The sequence below is a fragment of the Ambystoma mexicanum genome, unplaced genomic scaffold (genome assembly GCF_040938575.1).
Source record: "Ambystoma mexicanum isolate Mex_15411 unplaced genomic scaffold, UKY_AmexF1_1 Mex_scaf10, whole genome shotgun sequence".
Lineage (NCBI taxonomy): Eukaryota > Metazoa > Chordata > Amphibia > Caudata > Ambystomatidae > Ambystoma > Ambystoma mexicanum.
The window spans coordinates 3,717,888-3,727,500 of NW_027182325.1; the positions used below are offsets into that span (position 1 = coordinate 3,717,888).

At 47.3% G+C, this 9,613-nt stretch overlaps 22 non-coding genes and 12 pseudogenes across 22 annotated transcripts; all 34 read left to right on the plus strand.

The window, feature by feature from the left end:
* Window positions 1–106: 106 nt before the first annotated feature.
* LOC138550915 (5S ribosomal RNA) lies at window positions 107–225 on the plus strand. Its single transcript, XR_011294656.1, has one exon. It is a non-coding gene; the product is annotated as a 5S ribosomal RNA (ribosomal RNA).
* Window positions 226–331: 106 nt separating this feature from the next.
* On the plus strand, window positions 332–440 carry LOC138547005 (5S ribosomal RNA; annotated as a pseudogene).
* A 464-nt stretch (window positions 441–904) lies between these two features.
* On the plus strand, window positions 905–1,023 carry LOC138549346 (5S ribosomal RNA). Its single transcript, XR_011293128.1, has one exon. It is a non-coding gene; the product is annotated as a 5S ribosomal RNA (ribosomal RNA).
* Window positions 1,024–1,129: 106 nt separating this feature from the next.
* On the plus strand, window positions 1,130–1,238 carry LOC138546774 (5S ribosomal RNA; annotated as a pseudogene).
* Window positions 1,239–1,344: 106 nt separating this feature from the next.
* LOC138541416 (5S ribosomal RNA) lies at window positions 1,345–1,463 on the plus strand. Its single transcript, XR_011289423.1, has one exon. It is a non-coding gene; the product is annotated as a 5S ribosomal RNA (ribosomal RNA).
* Window positions 1,464–1,569: 106 nt separating this feature from the next.
* On the plus strand, window positions 1,570–1,678 carry LOC138543755 (5S ribosomal RNA; annotated as a pseudogene).
* A 463-nt stretch (window positions 1,679–2,141) lies between these two features.
* Window positions 2,142–2,260, plus strand: LOC138541140 (5S ribosomal RNA). The gene has a single exon (XR_011289155.1). It is a non-coding gene; the product is annotated as a 5S ribosomal RNA (ribosomal RNA).
* A 106-nt stretch (window positions 2,261–2,366) lies between these two features.
* LOC138536737 (5S ribosomal RNA) lies at window positions 2,367–2,485 on the plus strand. Its single transcript, XR_011284902.1, has one exon. It is a non-coding gene; the product is annotated as a 5S ribosomal RNA (ribosomal RNA).
* Window positions 2,486–2,591: 106 nt separating this feature from the next.
* On the plus strand, window positions 2,592–2,700 carry LOC138544180 (5S ribosomal RNA; annotated as a pseudogene).
* Window positions 2,701–2,806: 106 nt separating this feature from the next.
* Window positions 2,807–2,925, plus strand: LOC138548402 (5S ribosomal RNA). The gene has a single exon (XR_011292206.1). It is a non-coding gene; the product is annotated as a 5S ribosomal RNA (ribosomal RNA).
* A 106-nt stretch (window positions 2,926–3,031) lies between these two features.
* LOC138544038 (5S ribosomal RNA) lies at window positions 3,032–3,140 on the plus strand (annotated as a pseudogene).
* Window positions 3,141–3,603: 463 nt separating this feature from the next.
* LOC138542115 (5S ribosomal RNA) lies at window positions 3,604–3,722 on the plus strand. Its single transcript, XR_011290103.1, has one exon. It is a non-coding gene; the product is annotated as a 5S ribosomal RNA (ribosomal RNA).
* A 106-nt stretch (window positions 3,723–3,828) lies between these two features.
* LOC138539164 (5S ribosomal RNA) lies at window positions 3,829–3,947 on the plus strand. Its single transcript, XR_011287241.1, has one exon. It is a non-coding gene; the product is annotated as a 5S ribosomal RNA (ribosomal RNA).
* A 106-nt stretch (window positions 3,948–4,053) lies between these two features.
* On the plus strand, window positions 4,054–4,172 carry LOC138545705 (5S ribosomal RNA). Its single transcript, XR_011290847.1, has one exon. It is a non-coding gene; the product is annotated as a 5S ribosomal RNA (ribosomal RNA).
* A 106-nt stretch (window positions 4,173–4,278) lies between these two features.
* Window positions 4,279–4,397, plus strand: LOC138541810 (5S ribosomal RNA). Its single transcript, XR_011289806.1, has one exon. It is a non-coding gene; the product is annotated as a 5S ribosomal RNA (ribosomal RNA).
* Window positions 4,398–4,503: 106 nt separating this feature from the next.
* Window positions 4,504–4,622, plus strand: LOC138548404 (5S ribosomal RNA). Its single transcript, XR_011292208.1, has one exon. It is a non-coding gene; the product is annotated as a 5S ribosomal RNA (ribosomal RNA).
* Window positions 4,623–4,728: 106 nt separating this feature from the next.
* LOC138543756 (5S ribosomal RNA) lies at window positions 4,729–4,837 on the plus strand (annotated as a pseudogene).
* Window positions 4,838–5,290: 453 nt separating this feature from the next.
* LOC138537817 (5S ribosomal RNA) lies at window positions 5,291–5,409 on the plus strand. Its single transcript, XR_011285940.1, has one exon. It is a non-coding gene; the product is annotated as a 5S ribosomal RNA (ribosomal RNA).
* Window positions 5,410–5,515: 106 nt separating this feature from the next.
* Window positions 5,516–5,634, plus strand: LOC138551144 (5S ribosomal RNA). The gene has a single exon (XR_011294877.1). It is a non-coding gene; the product is annotated as a 5S ribosomal RNA (ribosomal RNA).
* Window positions 5,635–5,740: 106 nt separating this feature from the next.
* On the plus strand, window positions 5,741–5,859 carry LOC138537890 (5S ribosomal RNA). The gene has a single exon (XR_011286010.1). It is a non-coding gene; the product is annotated as a 5S ribosomal RNA (ribosomal RNA).
* Window positions 5,860–5,964: 105 nt separating this feature from the next.
* LOC138544367 (5S ribosomal RNA) lies at window positions 5,965–6,073 on the plus strand (annotated as a pseudogene).
* Window positions 6,074–6,179: 106 nt separating this feature from the next.
* On the plus strand, window positions 6,180–6,288 carry LOC138543988 (5S ribosomal RNA; annotated as a pseudogene).
* Window positions 6,289–6,394: 106 nt separating this feature from the next.
* On the plus strand, window positions 6,395–6,513 carry LOC138550916 (5S ribosomal RNA). The gene has a single exon (XR_011294657.1). It is a non-coding gene; the product is annotated as a 5S ribosomal RNA (ribosomal RNA).
* A 106-nt stretch (window positions 6,514–6,619) lies between these two features.
* On the plus strand, window positions 6,620–6,728 carry LOC138547006 (5S ribosomal RNA; annotated as a pseudogene).
* A 464-nt stretch (window positions 6,729–7,192) lies between these two features.
* LOC138549347 (5S ribosomal RNA) lies at window positions 7,193–7,311 on the plus strand. Its single transcript, XR_011293129.1, has one exon. It is a non-coding gene; the product is annotated as a 5S ribosomal RNA (ribosomal RNA).
* A 106-nt stretch (window positions 7,312–7,417) lies between these two features.
* Window positions 7,418–7,526, plus strand: LOC138546775 (5S ribosomal RNA; annotated as a pseudogene).
* Window positions 7,527–7,632: 106 nt separating this feature from the next.
* LOC138541417 (5S ribosomal RNA) lies at window positions 7,633–7,751 on the plus strand. Its single transcript, XR_011289424.1, has one exon. It is a non-coding gene; the product is annotated as a 5S ribosomal RNA (ribosomal RNA).
* Window positions 7,752–7,857: 106 nt separating this feature from the next.
* On the plus strand, window positions 7,858–7,966 carry LOC138543757 (5S ribosomal RNA; annotated as a pseudogene).
* A 463-nt stretch (window positions 7,967–8,429) lies between these two features.
* LOC138537818 (5S ribosomal RNA) lies at window positions 8,430–8,548 on the plus strand. The gene has a single exon (XR_011285941.1). It is a non-coding gene; the product is annotated as a 5S ribosomal RNA (ribosomal RNA).
* A 106-nt stretch (window positions 8,549–8,654) lies between these two features.
* Window positions 8,655–8,773, plus strand: LOC138549665 (5S ribosomal RNA). Its single transcript, XR_011293440.1, has one exon. It is a non-coding gene; the product is annotated as a 5S ribosomal RNA (ribosomal RNA).
* A 106-nt stretch (window positions 8,774–8,879) lies between these two features.
* LOC138542120 (5S ribosomal RNA) lies at window positions 8,880–8,998 on the plus strand. The gene has a single exon (XR_011290108.1). It is a non-coding gene; the product is annotated as a 5S ribosomal RNA (ribosomal RNA).
* A 105-nt stretch (window positions 8,999–9,103) lies between these two features.
* Window positions 9,104–9,222, plus strand: LOC138537918 (5S ribosomal RNA). Its single transcript, XR_011286037.1, has one exon. It is a non-coding gene; the product is annotated as a 5S ribosomal RNA (ribosomal RNA).
* Window positions 9,223–9,328: 106 nt separating this feature from the next.
* LOC138541418 (5S ribosomal RNA) lies at window positions 9,329–9,447 on the plus strand. The gene has a single exon (XR_011289425.1). It is a non-coding gene; the product is annotated as a 5S ribosomal RNA (ribosomal RNA).
* Window positions 9,448–9,553: 106 nt separating this feature from the next.
* The window catches only part of LOC138545440 (5S ribosomal RNA), a 109-nt pseudogene continuing 49 nt past the window's right edge, over window positions 9,554–9,613 (plus strand).

Consider the following 9,613-nt stretch of genomic DNA (forward strand, 5'->3'; position numbering starts at 1 on the left):
TTTTTGTGCTCCAAGTTCAGGAAGTGAGCCATTTCACAATTGCCTTTCAAAACTGCAAGGTCTAGCCGACTAGATGCTTAAAAGTACAAAACTCACTAAGCCCAGAGCCTACGGCCACACCACACTGAATGCGCCCGATCTCATCTGATCTCAGAAGCTAAGCAGTGTCGGGCCTAGTTAGTACCTGGATGGGAGACCGCCTGGGAATACCAGGTGCTGTAGGCTTTTTTGTGCTCCAAGTTCAGGAAGTGAGCCATTTCACAATTGCCTTTCAAAACTGCAAGGTCTAGCCGACTAGATGCTTAAAAGTACAAAACTCACTAGGACCAGAGCCTAAGGCCACACCACACTGAATGCGCCCGATCTCAGAAGCTAAGCAGGGTCGGGCCTAGTTAGTACTTGGATGGGAGACTGCCTGGGAATACCAGGTGCTGTAGGCTTTTTTTGTGCTCCATGATTAGTAATTGCGCAACTTCTCAATTATTTTTCAAATTTGGTATGTTTCCAAAATAATTGTATCCCGTTTTATAGCGGAAATGTTGGACAACATCATGAGGGCTGGAGCTACCTTTTTACATAGAATTAGCATACAGGTAGTGTGTTCATGGGTAATAAATCGACTTTCACATGTAATGCAGTACAGAGAATATTGAGTCCTTCAAGAGGCATGAAAGAAAACCATTATTGTGTTGATTGTTCTCTCCACCTCCCTGCAACAGACACAGGATGGATGAATTAAAGTTATCCTACCAGACATAGGAGTCCTGAATGGGCCCACCAGTCTTATATATCTCGCCTGATCGAGCCTGATCGAGCGATGAGCGTGGTATCATGTTGCAAGTGGCTGCATGGCTTAGCTTACTAAATGCAAATGCATAAGAGTAATATTCTTAGCATTCCTAGAGCCTACGGCCACACCACACTGAATGCACCCGATCTCGTCTGATCTCGGAAGTTAAGCAGTGTCAGGCCTAGTTAGTACCTGGATGGGAGACCGCCTGGGAATACCAGGTGCTGTAGGCTTTTTTGTACTCCAAGTTCAGGAAGTGAGCCATTTCTCAATTGCCTTTCAAAACTGCAAGGTCTAGCCGACTAGATGCTTAAAAGTACAAAACTCACAAGGCCCAGAGCCTACGGCCACACCACACTGAATGCGTCTGATCTCGGAAGCTAAGCAGTGTCGGGCCTCGTTAGTACTTGGATGGGAGACCGCCTGGGAATACCAGGTGTTATAGGCTTTTTTGTGCTCCAAGTTCAGGAAGTGAGCCATTTCTCAATTGCCTTTCAAAACTGCAAGGTCTAGCTGACTAGATGCTTAAAAGTACAAAACTCACAAGGCCCAGAGCCTACGGCCACACCACACTGATTGCGCCCGATCTAGTCTGATCTCGGAAGCTAAGCAGTGTCGGGCCTAGTTAGTACCTGGATGGGAAACCACCTGGGAATACCAGGTGCTGTAGGCTTTTTTGTGCTCCAAGTTCAGGATGTGAGCCATTTCACAATTGCCTTTCAAAACTGCAAGGTCTAGCCGACTAGATGCTTAAAAGTACAAAACTCACTAGGCCCAGAGCCTACGGCCACACCACACTGAATGCGCCCGATCTCGGAAGCTAAGCAGGGTCGGGCCTAGTTAGTACCTGGATGGGAGACTGCCTGGGAATACCAGGTGCTGTAGGCTTTTTTGTGCTCCATGATTAGTAATTGCGCAACTTCTCAATTATTTTTCAAATTTGGTATGTTTCCAAAATAATTGTATCCCGTTTTATAGCGGAAATGTTGGACAACATCATGAGGGCTGGAGCTACCTTTTTACATAGAATTAGCATACAGGTAGTGTGTTCATGGGTAATAAATCGACTTTCACATGTAATGCAGTACAGAGAATATTGAGTCCTTCAAGAGGCATGAAAGAAAACCATTATTGTGTTGATTGTTCTCTCCACCTCCCTGCAACAGACACAGGATGGATGAATTAAAGTTATCCTACCAGACATAGGAGTCCTGAATGGGCCCACCAGTCTTATATATCTCGCCTGATCGAGCCTGATCGAGCGATGAGCGTGGTATCATGTTGCAAGTGGCTGCATGGCTTAGCTTACTAAATGCAAATGCATAAGAGTAATATTCTTAGCATTCCTAGAGCCTACGGCCACACCACACTGAATGCACCCAATCTCGTCTGATCTCGGAAGTTAAGCAGTGTCAGGCCTAGTTAGTACCTGGATGGGAGACCGCCTGGGAATACCAGGTGCTGTAGGCTTTTTTGTGCTCCAAGTTCAGGAAGTGAGCCCTTTCTCAATTGCCTTTTAAAACTGCAAGGTCTAGCCGACTAGATGCTTAAAAGTACAAAACTCACTAGGCCCAGAGCCTACGGCCACACCACACTGAATGCGCCTGATCTCGTCTGATCTCAGAAGCTAAGCAGTGTCGGGTCTAGTTAGTACCTGGATGGGAGACCGCCTGGGAATACCAGGTGCTGTAGGCTTTTTTGTACTCCAAGTTCAGGAAGTGAGCCATTTCTCAATTGCCTTTCAAAACTGCAAGGTCTAGCCGACTAGATGCTTAAAAGTACAAAACTCACAAGGCCCAGAGCCTACGGCCACACCACACTGAATGCGCCTGATCTCGGAAGCTAAGCAGTGTCGGGCCTCGTTAGTACCTGGATGGGAGATCGCCTGGGAATACCAGGTGCTGTAGGCTTTTTTGTGCTCCAAGTTCAGGAAGTGAGCCATTTCTCAATTGCCTTTCAAAACTGCAAGGTCTAGCTGACTAGATGCTTAAAAGTACAAAACTCACTAGGCCCAGAGCCTACGGCCACACCACACTGATTGCGCCCGATCTCGTCTGATCTCGGAAGCTAAGCAGTGTCGGGCCTAGTTAGTACCTGGATGGGAGACCACCTGGGAATACCAGGTGCTGTAGGCTTTTTTGTGCTCCAAGTTCAGGAAGTGAGCCATTTCACAATTGCCTTTCAAAACTGCAAGGTCTAGCCGACTAGATGCTTAAAAGTACAAAACTCACTAGGCCCAGAGCCTACGGCCACACCACACTGAATGCGCCCGATCTCGGAAGCTAAGCAGGGTCGGGCCTAGTTAGTACCTAGATGGGAGACTGCCTGGGAATACCAGGTGCTGTAGGCTTTTTTGTGCTCCATGATTAGTAATTGCGCAACTTCTCAATTATTTTTCAAATTTGGTATGTTTCCAAAATAATTGTATCCCGTTTTATAGCGGAAATGTTGGACAACATCATGAGGGCTGGAGCTACCTTTTTACATAGAATTAGCATATAGGTAGTGTGTTCATGGGTAATAAATCGACTTTCACATGTAATGCAGTACAGAGAATATTGAGTCCTTCAAGAGGCATGAAAGAAAACCATTATTGTGTTGATTGTTCTCTCCACCTCCCTGCAACAGACACAGGATGGATGAATTAAAGTTATCCTACCAGACATAGGAGTCCTGAATGGGCCCACCAGTCTTATATATCTCACCTGATCGAGCCTGATCGAGCGATGAGCGTGGTATCATGTTGCAAGTGGCTGCATGGCTTAGCTTACTAAATGCAAATGCATAAGAGTAATATTCTTAGCATTCCTAGAGCCTATGGCCACACCACACTGAATGCACCCGATCTCGTCTGATCTAGGAAGTTAAGCAGTGTCAGGCCTAGTTAGTACCTGGATGGGAGACCGCCTGGGAATACCAGGTGCTGTAGGCTTTTTTGTGCTCCAAGTTCAGGAAGTGAGCCATTTCTCAATTGCCTTTCAAAACTGCAAGGTCTAGCTGACTAGATGCTTAAAAGTACAAAACTCACTAGGCCCAGAGCCTACGGCCACACCACACTGATTGCGCCCGATCTCGTCTGATCTCGGAAGCTAAGCAGTGTCAGGCCTAGTTAGTACCTGGATGGGAGACCACCTGGGAATACCAGGTGCTGTAGGCTTTTTTGTGCTCCAAGTTCAGGAAGTGAGCCATTTCACAATTGCCTTTCAAAACTGCAAGGTCTAGCCGACTAGATGCTTAAAAGTACAAAACTCACTAGGCCCAGAGCCTACGGCCACACCACACTGAATGCGCCTGATCTCGTCTGATCTCAGAAGCTAAGCAGTGTCGGGCCTAGTTAGTACCTGGATGGGAGACCGCCTGGGAATACCAGGTGCTGTAGGCTTTTTTGTACTCCAAGTTCAGGAAGTGAGCCATTTCTCAATTGCCTTTCAAAACTGCAAGGTCTAGCCGACTAGATGCTTAAAAGTACAAAACTCACAAGGCCCAGAGCCTACGGCCACACCACACTGAATGCGCCCGATCTCGTCTGATCTCGGAAGCTAAGCAGTGTCAGGCCTCGTTAGTACCTGGATGGGAGACCGCCTGGGAATGCCAGGTGCTGTAGGCTTTTTTGTGCTCCAAGTTCAGGAAGTGAGCCATTTCTCAATTGCCTTTCAAAACTGCAAGGTCTAGCTGACTAGATGCTTAAAAGTACAAAACTCACTAGGCCCAGAGCCTACGGCCACACCACACTGATTGCGCCCGATCTCGTCTGATCTCGGAAGCTAAGCAGTGTCGGGCCTAGTTAGTACCTGGATGGGAGACCACCTGGGAATACCAGGTGCTGTAGGCTTTTTTGTGCTCCAAGTTCAGGAAGTGAGCCATTTCACAATTCCCTTTCAAAACTGCAAGGTCTAGCCGACTAGATGCTTAAAAGTACAAAACTCACTAGGCCCAGAGCCTACGGCCACACCACACTGAATGCGCCCGATCTCGGAAGCTAAGCAGGGTCGGGCCTAGTTAGTACCTGGATGGGAGACTGCCTGGGAATACCAGGTGCTGTAGGCTTTTTTGTGCTCCATGATTAGTAATTGCGCAACTTCTCAATTATTTTTCAAATTTGGTATGTTTCCAAAATAATTGTATCCCGTTTTATAGCGGAAATGTTGAACAACATCATGAGGGCTGGAGCTACCTTTTTACATAGAATTAGCATACAGGTAGTGTGTTCATGGGTAATAAATCGACTTTCACATGTAATGCAGTACAGAGAATATTGAGTCCTTCAAGAGGCATGAAAGAAAACCATTATTGTGTTGATTGTTCTCTCCACCTCCCTGCAACAGACACAGGATGGATGAATTAAAGTTATCCTACCAGACATAGGAGTCCTGAATGGGCCCACCAGTCTTATATATCTCGCCTGATCGAGCGATGAGCGTGGTATCATGTTGCAAGTGGCTGCATGGCTTAGCTTACTAAATGCAAATGCATAAGAGTAATATTCTTAGCATTCCTAGAGCCTACGGCCACACCACACTGAATGCACCCGATCTCGTCTGATCTTGGAAGTTAAGCAGTGTCAGGCCTAGTTAGTACCTGGATGGGAGACCGCCTGGGAATACCAGGTGCTGTAGGCTTTTTTGTGCTCCAAGTTCAGGAAGTGAGCCCTTTCTCAATTGCCTTTTAAAACTGCAAGGTCTAGCCGACTAGATGCTTAAAAGTACAAAACTCACTAGGCCCAGAGCCTACGGCCACACCACACTGAATGCGCCTGATCTCGTCTGATCTCAGAAGCTAAGCAGGGTCGGGCCTAGTTAGTACCTGGATGGGAGACCGCCTGGGAATACCAGGTGCTGTAGGCTTTTTTGTACTCCAAGTTCAGGAAGTGAGCCATTTCTCAATTGCCTTTCAAAACTGCAAGGTCTAGCCGACTAGATGCTTAAAAGTACAAAACTCACTAGGCCCAGAGCCTACGGCCACACCACACTGAATGCGCCCGATCTCGTCTGATCTCGGAAGCTAAGCAGTGTCGTGCCTAGTTAGTACCTGGATGGGAGACCACCTGGGAATACCAGGTGCTGTAGGCTTTTTTGTGCTCCAAGTTCAGGAAGTGAGCCATTTCACAATTGCCTTTCAAAACTGCAAGGTCTAGCCGACTAGATGCTTAAAAGTACAAACTCACTAGGCCCAGAGCCTACGGCCACACCACACTGAATGCGCCCGATCTCGGAAGCTAAGCAGGGTCGGGCCTAGTTAGTACCTGATTGGGAGACTGCCTGGGAATACCAGGTGCTGTAGGCTTTTTTGTGCTCCAAGTTCAGGAAGTGAGCCATTTCTCAATTGCCTTTCAAAACTGCAAGGTCTAGCTGACTAGATGCTTAAAAGTACAAAACTCACTAGGCCCAGAGCCTACGGCCACACCACACTGATTGCGTCTGATCTCGGAAGCTAAGCAGTGTCGGGCCTAGTTAGTACCTGGATGGGAGACCACCTGGGAATACCAGGTGCTGTAGGCTTTTTTGTGCTCCAAGTTCAGGAAGTGAGCCATTTCACAATTGCCTTTCAAAACTGCAAGGTCTAGCCGACTAGATGCTTAAAAGTACAAAACTCACTAAGCCCAGAGCCTACGGCCACACCACACTGAATGCGCCCGATCTCATCTGATCTCAGAAGCTAAGCAGTGTCGGGCCTAGTTAGTACCTGGATGGGAGACCGCCTGGGAATACCAGGTGCTGTAGGCTTTTTTGTGCTCCAAGTTCAGGAAGTGAGCCATTTCACAATTGCCTTTCAAAACTGCAAGGTCTAGCCGACTAGATGCTTAAAAGTACAAAACTCACTAGGACCAGAGCCTAAGGCCACACCACACTGAATGCGCCCGATCTCAGAAGCTAAGCAGGGTCGGGCCTAGTTAGTACTTGGATGGGAGACTGCCTGGGAATACCAGGTGCTGTAGGCTTTTTTTGTGCTCCATGATTAGTAATTGCGCAACTTCTCAATTATTTTTCAAATTTGGTATGTTTCCAAAATAATTGTATCCCGTTTTATAGCGGAAATGTTGGACAACATCATGAGGGCTGGAGCTACCTTTTTACATAGAATTAGCATACAGGTAGTGTGTTCATGGGTAATAAATCGACTTTCACATGTAATGCAGTACAGAGAATATTGAGTCCTTCAAGAGGCATGAAAGAAAACCATTATTGTGTTGATTGTTCTCTCCACCTCCCTGCAACAGACACAGGATGGATGAATTAAAGTTATCCTACCAGACATAGGAGTCCTGAATGGGCCCACCAGTCTTATATATCTCGCCTGATCGAGCCTGATCGAGCGATGAGCGTGGTATCATGTTGCAAGTGGCTGCATGGCTTAGCTTACTAAATGCAAATGCATAAGAGTAATATTCTTAGCATTCCTAGAGCCTACGGCCACACCACACTGAATGCACCCGATCTCGTCTGATCTCGGAAGTTAAGCAGTGTCAGGCCTAGTTAGTACCTGGATGGGAGACCGCCTGGGAATACCAGGTGCTGTAGGCTTTTTTGTACTCCAAGTTCAGGAAGTGAGCCATTTCTCAATTGCCTTTCAAAACTGCAAGGTCTAGCCGACTAGATGCTTAAAAGTACAAAACTCACAAGGCCCAGAGCCTACGGCCACACCACACTGAATGCGTCTGATCTCGGAAGCTAAGCAGTGTCGGGCCTCGTTAGTACTTGGATGGGAGACCGCCTGGGAATACCAGGTGTTATAGGCTTTTTTGTGCTCCAAGTTCAGGAAGTGAGCCATTTCTCAATTGCCTTTCAAAACTGCAAGGTCTAGCTGACTAGATGCTTAAAAGTACAAAACTCACAAGGCCCAGAGCCTACGGCCACACCACACTGATTGCGCCCGATCTAGTCTGATCTCGGAAGCTAAGCAGTGTCGGGCCTAGTTAGTACCTGGATGGGAAACCACCTGGGAATACCAGGTGCTGTAGGCTTTTTTGTGCTCCAAGTTCAGGATGTGAGCCATTTCACAATTGCCTTTCAAAACTGCAAGGTCTAGCCGACTAGATGCTTAAAAGTACAAAACTCACTAGGCCCAGAGCCTACGGCCACACCACACTGAATGCGCCCGATCTCGGAAGCTAAGCAGGGTCGGGCCTAGTTAGTACCTGGATGGGAGACTGCCTGGGAATACCAGGTGCTGTAGGCTTTTTTGTGCTCCATGATTAGTAATTGCGCAACTTCTCAATTATTTTTCAAATTTGGTATGTTTCCAAAATAATTGTATCCCGTTTTATAGCGGAAATGTTGGACAACATCATGAGGGCTGGAGCTACCTTTTTACATAGAATTAGCATACAGGTAGTGTGTTCATGGGTAATAAATCGACTTTCACATGTAATGCAGTACAGAGAATATTGAGTCCTTCAAGAGGCATGAAAGAAAACCATTATTGTGTTGATTGTTCTCTCCACCTCCCTGCAACAGACACAGGATGGATGAATTAAAGTTATCCTACCAGACATAGGAGTCCTGAATGGGCCCACCAGTCTTATATATCTCGCCTGATCGAGCCTGATCGAGCGATGAGCGTGGTATCATGTTGCAAGTGGCTGCATGGCTTAGCTTACTAAATGCAAATGCATAAGAGTAATATTCTTAGCATTCCTAGAGCCTACGGCCACACCACACTGAATGCACCCGATCTCGTCTGATCTTGGAAGTTAAGCAGTGTCAGGCCTAGTTAGTACCTGGATGGGAGACCGCCTGGGAATACCAGGTGCTGTAGGCTTTTTTGTGCTCCAAGTTCAGGAAGTGAGCCCTTTCTCAATTGCCTTTTAAAACTGCAAGGTCTAGCCGACTAGATGCTTAAAAGTACAAAACTCACTAGGCCCAGAGCCTACGGCCACACCACACTGAATGCGCCTGATCTCGTCTGATCTCAGAAGCTAAGCAGGGTTGGGCCTAGTTAGTACCTGGATGGGAGACCGCCTGGGAATACCAGGTGCTGTAGGCTTTTTTGTTCTCCAAGTTCAGGAAGTGAGCCATTTCTCAATTGCCTTTCAAAACTGCAAGGTCTAGCCGACTAGATGCTTAAAAGTACAAAACTCACTAGGCCCAGAGCCTACGGCCACACCACACTGAATGCGCCCGATCTCGTCTGATCTCGGAAGCTAAGCAGTGTCATGCCTAGTTAGTACCTGGATGGGAGACCACCTGGGAATACCAGGTGCTGTAGGCTTTTTTGTGCTCCAAGTTCAGGAAGTGAGCCATTTCACAATTGCCTTTCAAAACTGCAAGGTCTAGCCGACTAGATGCTTAAAAGTACAAACTCACTAGGCCCAGAGCCTACGGCCACACCACACTGAATGCGTCCGATCTCGTCTGATCTCGGAAGCTAAGCAGTGTCGGGCCTCGTTAGTACTTGGATGGGAGACCGCCTGGGAATACCAGGTGCTGTAGGCTTTTTTGTGCTCCAAGTTCAGGAAGTGAGCCATTTCTCAATTGCCTTTCAAAACTGCAAGGTCTAGCTGACTAGATGCTTAAAAGTACAAAACTCACAAGGCCCAGAGCCTACGGCCACACCACACTGATTGCGCCCGATCTAGTCTGATCTCGGAAGCTAAGCAGTGTCGGGCCTAGTTAGTACCTGGATGGGAAACCACCTGGGAATACCAGGTGCTGTAGGCTTTTTTGTGCTCCAAGTTCAGGATGTGAGCCATTTCACAATTGCCTTTCAAAACTGCAAGGTCTAGCCGACTAGATGCTTAAAAGTACAAAACTCACTAGGCCCAGAGCCTACGGCCACACCACACTGAATGCGCCCGATCTCAGAAGCTAAGCAGGGTCGGGCCTA